Source organism: Watersipora subatra, chromosome 1, assembly GCF_963576615.1.
Source record: "Watersipora subatra chromosome 1, tzWatSuba1.1, whole genome shotgun sequence".
In the NCBI taxonomy this organism is placed as follows: Eukaryota; Metazoa; Bryozoa; class Gymnolaemata; order Cheilostomatida; family Watersiporidae; genus Watersipora; species Watersipora subatra.
The window spans coordinates 3768424-3778912 of NC_088708.1; positions in this window are offsets into that span (position 1 = coordinate 3768424).

The following is a 10489-nucleotide window of genomic DNA, read 5'->3' on the forward strand; positions in this document are numbered from 1 at the left end:
ATTCAAACTTTTTTCCAATATCACTTTGGTCGTGGGCTGTATGACAGGGGAATTTCTAGTATTACACTAGTCACATTCTCACACCGAATATAGTCCTTGATCTGGTGCAGCTGCTTGTGAAAACACAAAATCAAGCCTATTAACTCATCAATAAGAGTAGTAGGTGCTTTTTCATTCACTTATAATAGTTTTGGAATTTTTTCCTTCCTGTAGACTGGTAAATGTCAATATAGCTGTATTGAGAGCATCTGTAGTGCTCCTCACATTGGATGAAAACACTGGGCAACAGCCAAAACGCCTCCTGGCAAAATTGAATTCAATTCTACCCAGTCAAGGCCACTGAACAAGAATATGGTATTTAAAACGGTTCACTAGCTCTTATTTTCAAAACATGCATTTTTCACCATACACACTCTATACTTATATATTGATTTTACATATTCCACATTTCTTCATTTTGAAGGAACATGGCTGCATCGTCTTCCTTCGAAATGAATATAATCTTGCTTTTCCCATGCCACATCAAGCTGGGCTTTTCTCCTGCCACATCAAGCTGGGCTTTTCCCCTGCCACATCAAGCTAAGCTTGATGGAGAATTTTGTTAAAGGTATAAGTCCGAGTCTGCCTTTCAGTATCTTGGGAAAAGGTTTCCATGACTGAGTGAAGCAAAAATTAGGGATGGCGTGTTTAACAGACCACAGATTTGAGAGCTACGTGGTTAGAGTTTTACATCATACAGAAGAGAAGGCAGTATGGGAGTATTTCAGAGCAATAGTTGCAGGCTTCTTTGAAAACACTTGAGCAGAAAACTATGAAGAATCTGTGAACTTGTTGTTCGCCTATGCTAAGCTAGGCCGCGACACGTCTCTGAAAACATACTTTCTCCGCTCCCATCCGAACCTCTTCTAGACAACTGTAGGTTAGTAAGTGATGAGCTTGGTGAACGCTTCGACCAAAATATCGCAGCTTTGAAAAAGAGGTACCGAGGGAAGTGGAGCCTATGCATGCTTGCAGACATATACAGCACTTTTTGAGAAATGCCCCTTCAAACGAGTACAAAAAACGGACAATAGAAGAAAGAATCAGTAGTTAAGACAACAAACATTTGTACTGGTATAAACCTGATATGCAGTAATGGCTGCCTACTTGTATCGCAGCCTGCATTTGAAGCCTGTAATGCGGCATTGTTTTGTCATAACACCCGTATTCTCAAAATTGTCATATTTCAAAAATGAAAGCCAACCAGCATTTTTATGGAAATATTTTGATTCAGCACATAAAACTTGGTCTCAAATAGCTAATTTGGTTCAGAAACCAGAATCATTTGTGAAAATTAATTGCCCAGTGTACTATGAGACATTACATTCATACGTATGCATTCTATAGAACAGTATGACAGTTTTTAGTTAGTTACAGAGGTTCATGTTCCATCGTTAACAGTTTTAGTTTTTAGTTTTAACAACTATATCAATCTAAGTAAAAGGAATATAATAAAATTAACAAACCTTACAAAAACATTATACATTAGTATAACACAACTACGAAGAGAATTGTGTTCACTAAGTATAAATTAACAGGCACAACCCACCTTTCAATTTTAGTTTAGCCACAATCTTTAATTAACAACACCCAATAGTAGCTGTGTGATGCGAACAAAATGCTTACGACTGATTTCTGACAACAGTTCTCCTTGTGGCAATCATTTTACTATAGTTCTCGATTAGTTGAAATTATCCATATTCAGTATTCCAACTGGTCAATTTTTAAACCACTAAAATCATTTTTTTCAAGAAAAGGTAATTTAATTTAAAAACAATGCATTCCTACAATTAATTTCAATGCACAGTTATATAACAATTTTACAATGTATTAATTATTTGCCAAATCTTATAAGTCAAATCCGTTTGATTCTACTTGAATAATGTCTACAGCCTTTAAATACGAAACTATACCTTAGTCCTAACTTTGCAAATCACTTAAATCCATCAAGTTGATATCTTCTACACTAAAACTTTTGAACAGACAAAATTAACCCATTCCGATATTTACTGCGTATGCCAAGGCTCCAGTATGTTGGAGCTACATAATATTCTTATAGGGGTACATTGTCTATCCTACAATTTGGTAATGGCATATAATACTAGAACAAATGTATTATGTAAAGATGCAATACGCTAAATTTAAACCAGGAAGATATACGTGGGAAACCAAATTAATAGTGTGATAATCAACAGAGGTTTTATCATAACTTAGCTGTTACAGGTAGCACAGTAGATGAACAACACACAGGTAGTCAAATTTAGACTGTAAACTTTAAATTAACCAAACTTACATTTTAGTTTTTATACTTAATGTTTTCTTAAATTCACTGAACTATCAAAGCTTGCCTTTTCAATTGCAGTTGCGCATCACTTTTTTTTAGCCATAACAACTAGACAGTTATAAAGATTCAACAAAAAAGAATCCAAAGATGTTTACTCCTGTTGTTTTATCGTTTATTGTTTTAATTCAAAGCAAACCAATGGCTTTTTCCTTCTCACTACTATCATTTGGAAGTTTCATAGTAATTATAGCCACAATCTTGGTACTATCCACTTTGACACCCTCTATTTTTTTATTCCGTGTTCAATGTCCATTCATGTGTGTAAAACTTACACTTTTTGTTAGTGTCCAATTGACTCTTCTAGCTCAGGTTAACAGCTTTTTTAGTTCTGAGTTATGATCTCTGACCGCTTCCCCATAAATAGATTTACATACCTACATAGCTGTTAGTATTTTGTGTTTAGTTGTCGTTTAGTCAATCGAATATATACACATACACATTCTGAACTCTCACCTGTCTTATATATAATACATACTACAAGCCACTTAACATGGTGTCAGTACTTTAGGATCACGCCTACTATACAGTGGCGACGCAAGTTTACGGACATGGCGGATAGCGGTTCTCTTAGGCCGCCTCCAAATTCCCTGGCTAGCTACTCTGCTCAAATCCAAGTGACGCTAGCAGGAATTGGACAGCGTGGTTGGAGCACTTTGACCTTTATAAGAGAGTGTGCAGGTGGCTACTCTACTCACTATCCTTAGAGTCGGAGGTCAGGAGCTGTTTAGGACATTTGACTTATTAGCGACTGACAGAAAAAGATAAATCCTGTCAAAAATGCTTTTACTAGTTACTTCGCTCCCAAAGTAAAGGAAGAATTCGAACGGTACAAGTTGTATGGCTGGGTACAACAGACAGACGAATCGTTCGACAAGTTTGTATCTTCAGTCAGAACCCTAATCACATGCAACTTTCACGAGGTAAGAAAAGTCAACTTTCACGAGGTAAGGAAAGGCAACTTTCACGAGGTAGAGAAAGATAAAACTTTGAGAGACAGAATTGTGTTTGGTATTAGATCAGAGTCAGGGAAAAGTGAGTTGTTTAACGTACCAGAGCAGCTTACTTTAGCTAAGTGCATCGAAGTTTGTCAAAGGTTTGAGGCAACAAAAACAGTGCACGAATGATTTTAAAATGTCAATTTTATAACCATTTGCCAAGGCACACGCCATAGATGTTCAACAGACACAACTAGCTGCTCAGGTACACGCCATAGATGTGCAACAGACACACAACTCAGCCAAGCAGAATGGTCAACAATCATATGATGGTCAACAACAGAAGATGGTAACCAATTACAAATATTGTGGCGGTTCACGCCCGGCTAGAAGATGTCCAGAATACGACAAATTCTGCAAAAGCTGCCACAAGAAGGGACATTTTAGCAAAGTATGAAAGTCGGCGCCTACAGGAGAGACGAATCTCACTAACTCAGGCAAACTACATGAAGTAAAAGGCCAGTCAAACAATAAAGAATGGTATATAGCAGCTAACCGTGAGGGCAACAAACTCAGGTTAAAGTAGACACTGGTGCCACTTGTAACGTAATGCCCAAATCCACTTACGATAGCTTGAGTCTTAGCAATACCAGAATAGAATAGAAAAGCATAGCCAAGCATTAACTTCATTTAGTGGACACACACTCACGGTCACAGGAAAAGTAGCACTCATGCTTGAACACAGGCACACTTTTACCTTATATGATTTTATATTTGTTGAGCAAAGGGAGACAACCCTTTTAGAAATTCCTAGTTGTATCACTATGAATTCAGTAGAAACTGCATGTGCTGTAGCCAATAATTCTGTTGTATCTGATTTTACTGACGTTTTTGAAGGATTGGGCAAATTACCCAGCATGCATACCTCGACACTCAAGGAGTGTAGCAAACCAGTAGCACAGAGCCTTAGGTGGGTTCCATTTAGGTTGAGAGATTCATTAAAAAGCACGCTTGACTTAATGGAATCTAAAGGTACAATAACCAAGGTTAAAATGCCTGAGTGGGTTCATCTCATTGTCAATGTGTTGAAGCCTGACGGAGCACTACGCGCTTGTCTTGACTCTACCGAGCTAAACAGGTGTATCAGACGAGAACACTGCTTTGCCAACCGCTACTGAAATATTTTCAAAATTATTGCAGTTGAGGTTTTTTCTCCATTAGATGCAACTCAGGGGTTTTTGCAACTCGAACTCCACAGTGAGAGCAACTGTCTTACAACATTTGCAACTCATTTTGGGAGGTACAGATTTCTTAGGCTACCATTTGGAACAAGTTCAGCTCCGGAAGTTTTCCATAGAACTATCAGCAAAATATTTTCTGATATTGATGCGGTAGAAACATTTGTGGATGATTTGCTAGTTCATGCATCTACAAAAAACAGCATGATGCTATACTTCAAAGTGTTGATAAAATGTAGAGAAGTCAATCTCAATTTGACAAAATGTAGATTTGAACAGTCAGAACTCAAATGCCTGGGGCACATAATAGGACAAGGGGTTATACAACCTGACCACGCAAAAATCAAAGCTAATATTAATATGCCCACTCCAATCTGCCGGGAGGATTCGCGTAAGTTGCTAGGCATGGCCACATACTTAACCCTTTCGTGTGCAGTGCGACGTTTTTGTCGCTTTGCGATACGGCTGCTAATGGGCAGTGCGACGTTTTTGTCGTTTCGGTAACGTATTTTATTATTGCCGTTTCTGGTTAGCTAAATGCCGTTTTTTGTTTACTTTTTTTACCAATAGCAAGCTACGATATAGTAGTTTCAGTTAGCCTCAAAAATTGACTTCAAGGTTGAAAAAAAACGATCGTTTTTAGCAGTGATTAATAAATAAACTTTCGAAAAAAATTAGAAAATTGTTCTAAATTATTTATCAACTTTTATTTTTCTTGCTTCGATTTTAGCTTTTATTTACCGAATTTTTTGAGAGTTTGACTTTAGTTTACCGTCATGGCGACTTCTAAAAGAACCTCCCGAGATTATTCTCATAAAGCAAGTACTAGTACCGAAATTACTAAGAGATTCAGAGATGACAGTGACTTTTTAGATTTAGTAGCAAGAGATGACAGTGAATCAGGTTTGAATTGTGATTGTAATGACTTTACATCTAGAAGTGACAGTGATGAAAAGGCTGGTAGCAGTAATGATGAGGATGTGAGTAGGAGTGATGCCAGTGCCTGGAAGAATATAACCAACATAAACAGAGATAAATCTCCTACAATTCAGCAGTTTATAGCAGTGACAGGCCCAGTATTTACTCCAGTAGATGCTCAACCAGTAGAATATTTTGAAAAGTTTTTTGAGCCTGTCAATCCAGGAAGTACATTTTTGTGGGAGCTCTTTGTTACACGAATAAGTACATAGTGCAAAGACTGTGATGTGGGCTTTTGTAAAAGAGATTGCTTTCGAAAATATCATTCGTAAATAGACAATTATTATGAAAAGCATATATTTTATGTTATACATTTTTATTTGTTTATAATATATATATATATATATATATATATATATGCCTATGGACATATACATGTATACATATGCACCTTTAAACATAGAGATATGCACATAATAACACACAGAAAAGTGTATAAACCTTTTGGAAAAAATTGATTTTTTGGAAAATTAATTCGCCCATGGGAGTCTGATTTAGTTTTGAAAATTCGCCCACAAAAGGGTTAAGCAAGTTTTGTCCTAATTTGGCTGAGGTTACAGCTCCCCTTAAGAATCTGACAAAAAAGATGTTCAGTGGTCTTGGAGAAGTGAACAAGAAAAGTCACTCCAACAGCTAGTCATTACTTAGTAGCGGTCAGCTACTCAAAGTGTTTGATCCTAATCAACCATTTACACTAAGTGTTGATGGCTCACAAAATGGTATAGGAGCAACTATTCTGCAAAATGGTCAGCCAGTTGAGCTTGCAAGTTGTAGCTTAACTAGTGCCCAAAAAGCTTACGCACAAATAGAAAAGGAATTTCTAGCTATACAATATGGGTTAACTAGGTTTCATTAATAAATTTATGGTCAGAAAATAGTGGTAGAAACTGATCATTTACCATTGCTTGGCATCGAGAAGAAAGGGTTGAATGACCTCACACCTAGGTTAGAAAGAATGAGACTTTGAACTGAACTGTATGATTATGGCTCGATTCACAAACCTGGCAGCATGATGTTTATTGCTGATGCTTTGAGTAGGGCTTACTTCAGTGACTACTGCCCAGACAGTGCAAACTTAGTAGGGATTATGAACAAATACATGCTATAACCACTAGAATTTTTCTAACCAAACAAACCGTGAGCGCTTTATCAAAGCCACCATAGACGATCCTACTTTAGACACACTCAAATCATGCATAGTAAATGGCTGGCCAGAAAACAGGCGCTCATGTTTAGAACCCGCAAAAGCATTTCGGAATGTGAGACAGGACTTGAGTGTACATAACGATATTGTGCTAAAAGGCAGTCAGTTAGTGGTATCAATATCTCTCAGGCGAACCATTATTAACAATATACACAAAGACCACCTCGGAACTTCTGAGTGCATTGAAAGAACTAAAAATTCAGTTTACTGGCCAGGCTATGTTGGCAATATTACAGATTTAGTTGTTAGACATGCAAAGAGAATGCTAAAGCAAAAAGGTATAGGCCACATTAATGATTACAAGAACAAGGAATGCATAATGTACATATCTAAACTGGTGTAAATATAAACCGGCTGCTGTGTGCCGATTTCTGACGCATCGCGTGAGGTTGCGGCTAATGGTTTGGGGGAAGGTGGTGCGTTGTGCGGCTCCGGTACCATCACCAGGAGTGGGAGAGTTTCAAAACCACCAGACTGATACGGTGAAAAGATTTATGGCTGGAAATTGACCATGAACATTGTACCTTTGGAAAGTTTTCAGCACAGCAATCGGTTTATATGTACACCAGTTTAGATAATGGATATTATGCATTCCTTGTTCTTGTAATCGTTAATGTGGCCCATACCTTTTGCTGTTACGTATTTTTTGTCTTGTTTTCAGAAAAATGATATGTTATAAAGCTACTATCCTGTATAGCTAGTTTATATCCTGGATAGCTAGGCTATTTTTCTGGATAGCTATGGTCTTTTCATTAGCCTACATAGCTGTTAGTATTTTGTGTTCAGTTGTCATTTAGTCAGTCGAATATACACACATACACATTCTGAACTCTCACCTGTCTTATATATAATACATACTACAAGCAACTTAACAATATGAGAGTTTTTCAGTTGTAACATTATTTTGGAACAGTTGATTTGTCAATTTCAATGTCGAATTCATCAGACAGCAGCGAATCCTTTGAAGACATCCTTGTAGCTATCTAGTATACATCTAGGCTTCCTGCAGACACTAGATTCACCCATTCTTTTTTGAGGAAAATGAGGGCCAGCTATAGTGTTGAATCTAAAAACAGCAGACTATTTGTGTTCGCTGAACCAAATTGTGGAGTTGTCACCCTGCCGTGTCACATTTTCCCAGAGCCTGAGTTACTGATCCAGCAAACAGACGAAGCTTAGACTGATTGCCATCTAAAGATGGTTTACCTAGGTCACAATAGCCCTGGTAGATCAGTATATTGGATGTTTTATGATGGTCACCAATGATAGTAAGGATAACAGACAATATTTCTTGATCTTTCTCACAACCTGTTAGCAGAAGAGTGATTTATCTGACCAGCTGCTTTCTGCTTCAGCCATTCCATTGACCTTGACATTAAGAATGGCTATGAGGCTTTACAATCAGTAGGATTTAGTTTAGAGCCACCAGATTTTACTTATGAGCCGGCCATGGAGCACCTACAAAGAGTTTATGGTAAGGAGACAGTGCATGTTAGGATTATAAAATTTGTTGTTTGTTTCCAAACATGTGATGAAAATGAAATGATTATATGTTGAGAGTTGAGAAACTCAACAAGAATTTAAATTTTGGTGGAGATGATACCAGGACAGGTTTTTCTCTTGTGATAGCTGTTAATGGACTTTAGACAATAGACGTAGGCAATTGATGCAGAAAAGCGGTTTAGATTTGGCAAGGTTATTAGATACTTTCAGAGCTAGACAACTTGCTCGTGACTCACAGGCTATTTTAGAAACAAAGGATAAATCTTTAAGTAAAAGTACTGCAGCTAATAGAGCCCAATAGTACTAATAGTACTAATAGTACTAATAGTACTAATAGTACTATTAGTACTAATAGTACTAATAGTACTAATAGTACTAATAGTACTATTAGTACTAATAGTACTAATAGTACTAATAGTACTAATAGTTGTAGTTCTGAAAATTTAAAGGAGGTTAATAAAATTTTAAAACAAAGTACATAGATAGATGAAAGCTAGGAAATAAACCTCGCCATAAAAGATTTTTTATAGACCGTAGTTGGTCATCTGGGGATTTTAATAGTGTAATGATAGACGTACACCAGAATGGCGCCAAAGGGATAAGTCTACTGATCTGTATGACAGTGGGAGTAGGAATATTCATAAATATGAGGATAAGTATGCTAACAGGAGGTTTGATAAACAATCTTCACCTAAGAGTAAGCCCATTTATTATCAGGGTAGACAATCAGGTCATAAGATATGTGACTGCCTTGAGGGTAGATGACATATAATAAGAAAGGGCATACTAATCAAGACTGCAAGTACAACAGGCGTACTAAACCCAGTAGCAATTGTAGCTATAGTAGTGATACGAAAAGAGGCGGCAGCGAACGGCGAAAAAGTTGTTATAGAAATCCCAGCAAGAGGGTTAGATTTTTTTATCTAGCCTTAAATGACTAGATGAGAAGGTAGTTAAACCTTAAGGTTGACTTGCAACAAAATTCCCATTACAGTTATTTGGTATTAGAAGGTTCACCATGTCATACTCTGCTGTGTTGTAGGTGCAAAATATGTGGAAATGTGATTACAAGATCTAAAAGCTAAACAAATGAACAGGTAATCGCAACCATGCCGAAAACGCCGTAGATTGGAATCTCTTTCCAAAATGGTTCAAATGGGACGTAGTCACTACTTCTGATGTCTTGAGAAAGTACATGATACTACTGATACACCTTGAGAAATCTGACAGACACCTGAGTGTTGCTGACCGTTTTACGCTAAGCGTCACAGGTGTCAGTAATGTATGTATAGGAAGTACATATCAAAGTATAGATACTTGTGTATATGTTCTAAGGAGTTCTAGCCGTAATTTGTTGGACATGCCAGAAATTGGAATATTAAATTTACTGGCTGTCATCAATGCTACATGTTAAAATGAGTTTGACCTCATTATGGAATTCCCTAAAGCTTTTGAAGGTCTTGAAATGATGCCTGGCAAGTTCATCATCAGCATAAAGCGTGGCGCTGATCCTATTCAGCTATACTCATCAAGGCCAATAGCTGCAGGTTTAAGGGATAAGACTAAATCAAAGTTAGATAAATGCTGTCTGATAATGTTATAGAACCAGTAGAAGAACCTTCTGATTGGTGTTCAGCCCTTTCAATTGCTCCCAAACCAGCAAGCAAAATAAGGATGGATGTAGATTTGACTTATCTTAACAAGTGCGTAAGAAGAGAAATCTATCCTGTAACTAAGATTTCTAATATGCTATGTAAATTGTCAGAACGAGCTATGTTTTCACAGCTAGATGCTAATCCTGGCTTTTGGCTGGTTACATTGGACCTTGAGCGCAAACTGTTAACAACCCTTATCACACCTTGGAGTAGGTTTTGCGGCAAACGCATGCCGCTTGGTATTTCTTCGGCTCTCGAATATTTTTAGCTTGAGGTAGAGAAAATATTGAAAGGAGTCATTTGTTTAAAAGGTTACTTGCTTACTTGATTTACTCCTAGATTAAGCTAATTTTTGAGTAGGCCGAGCTGGCCGAGAATTAGGAAGAACATTCTCAAAAATAGGCTCTTCCGAATTCTGAGACCGGGCGGATTGTCCCGGAATGACGAAGCATTTGTTATTTATTTTTTTGAGTTACTTGATTTAAAGGTTGACTTGCCACAAAATTCATATTACAGTTATTCGATAGCAAAAGATTCACCATGTCTTACTCTGCTGCGTTGTAGGTGCAAAATATGTGGAAATGTGATTACAA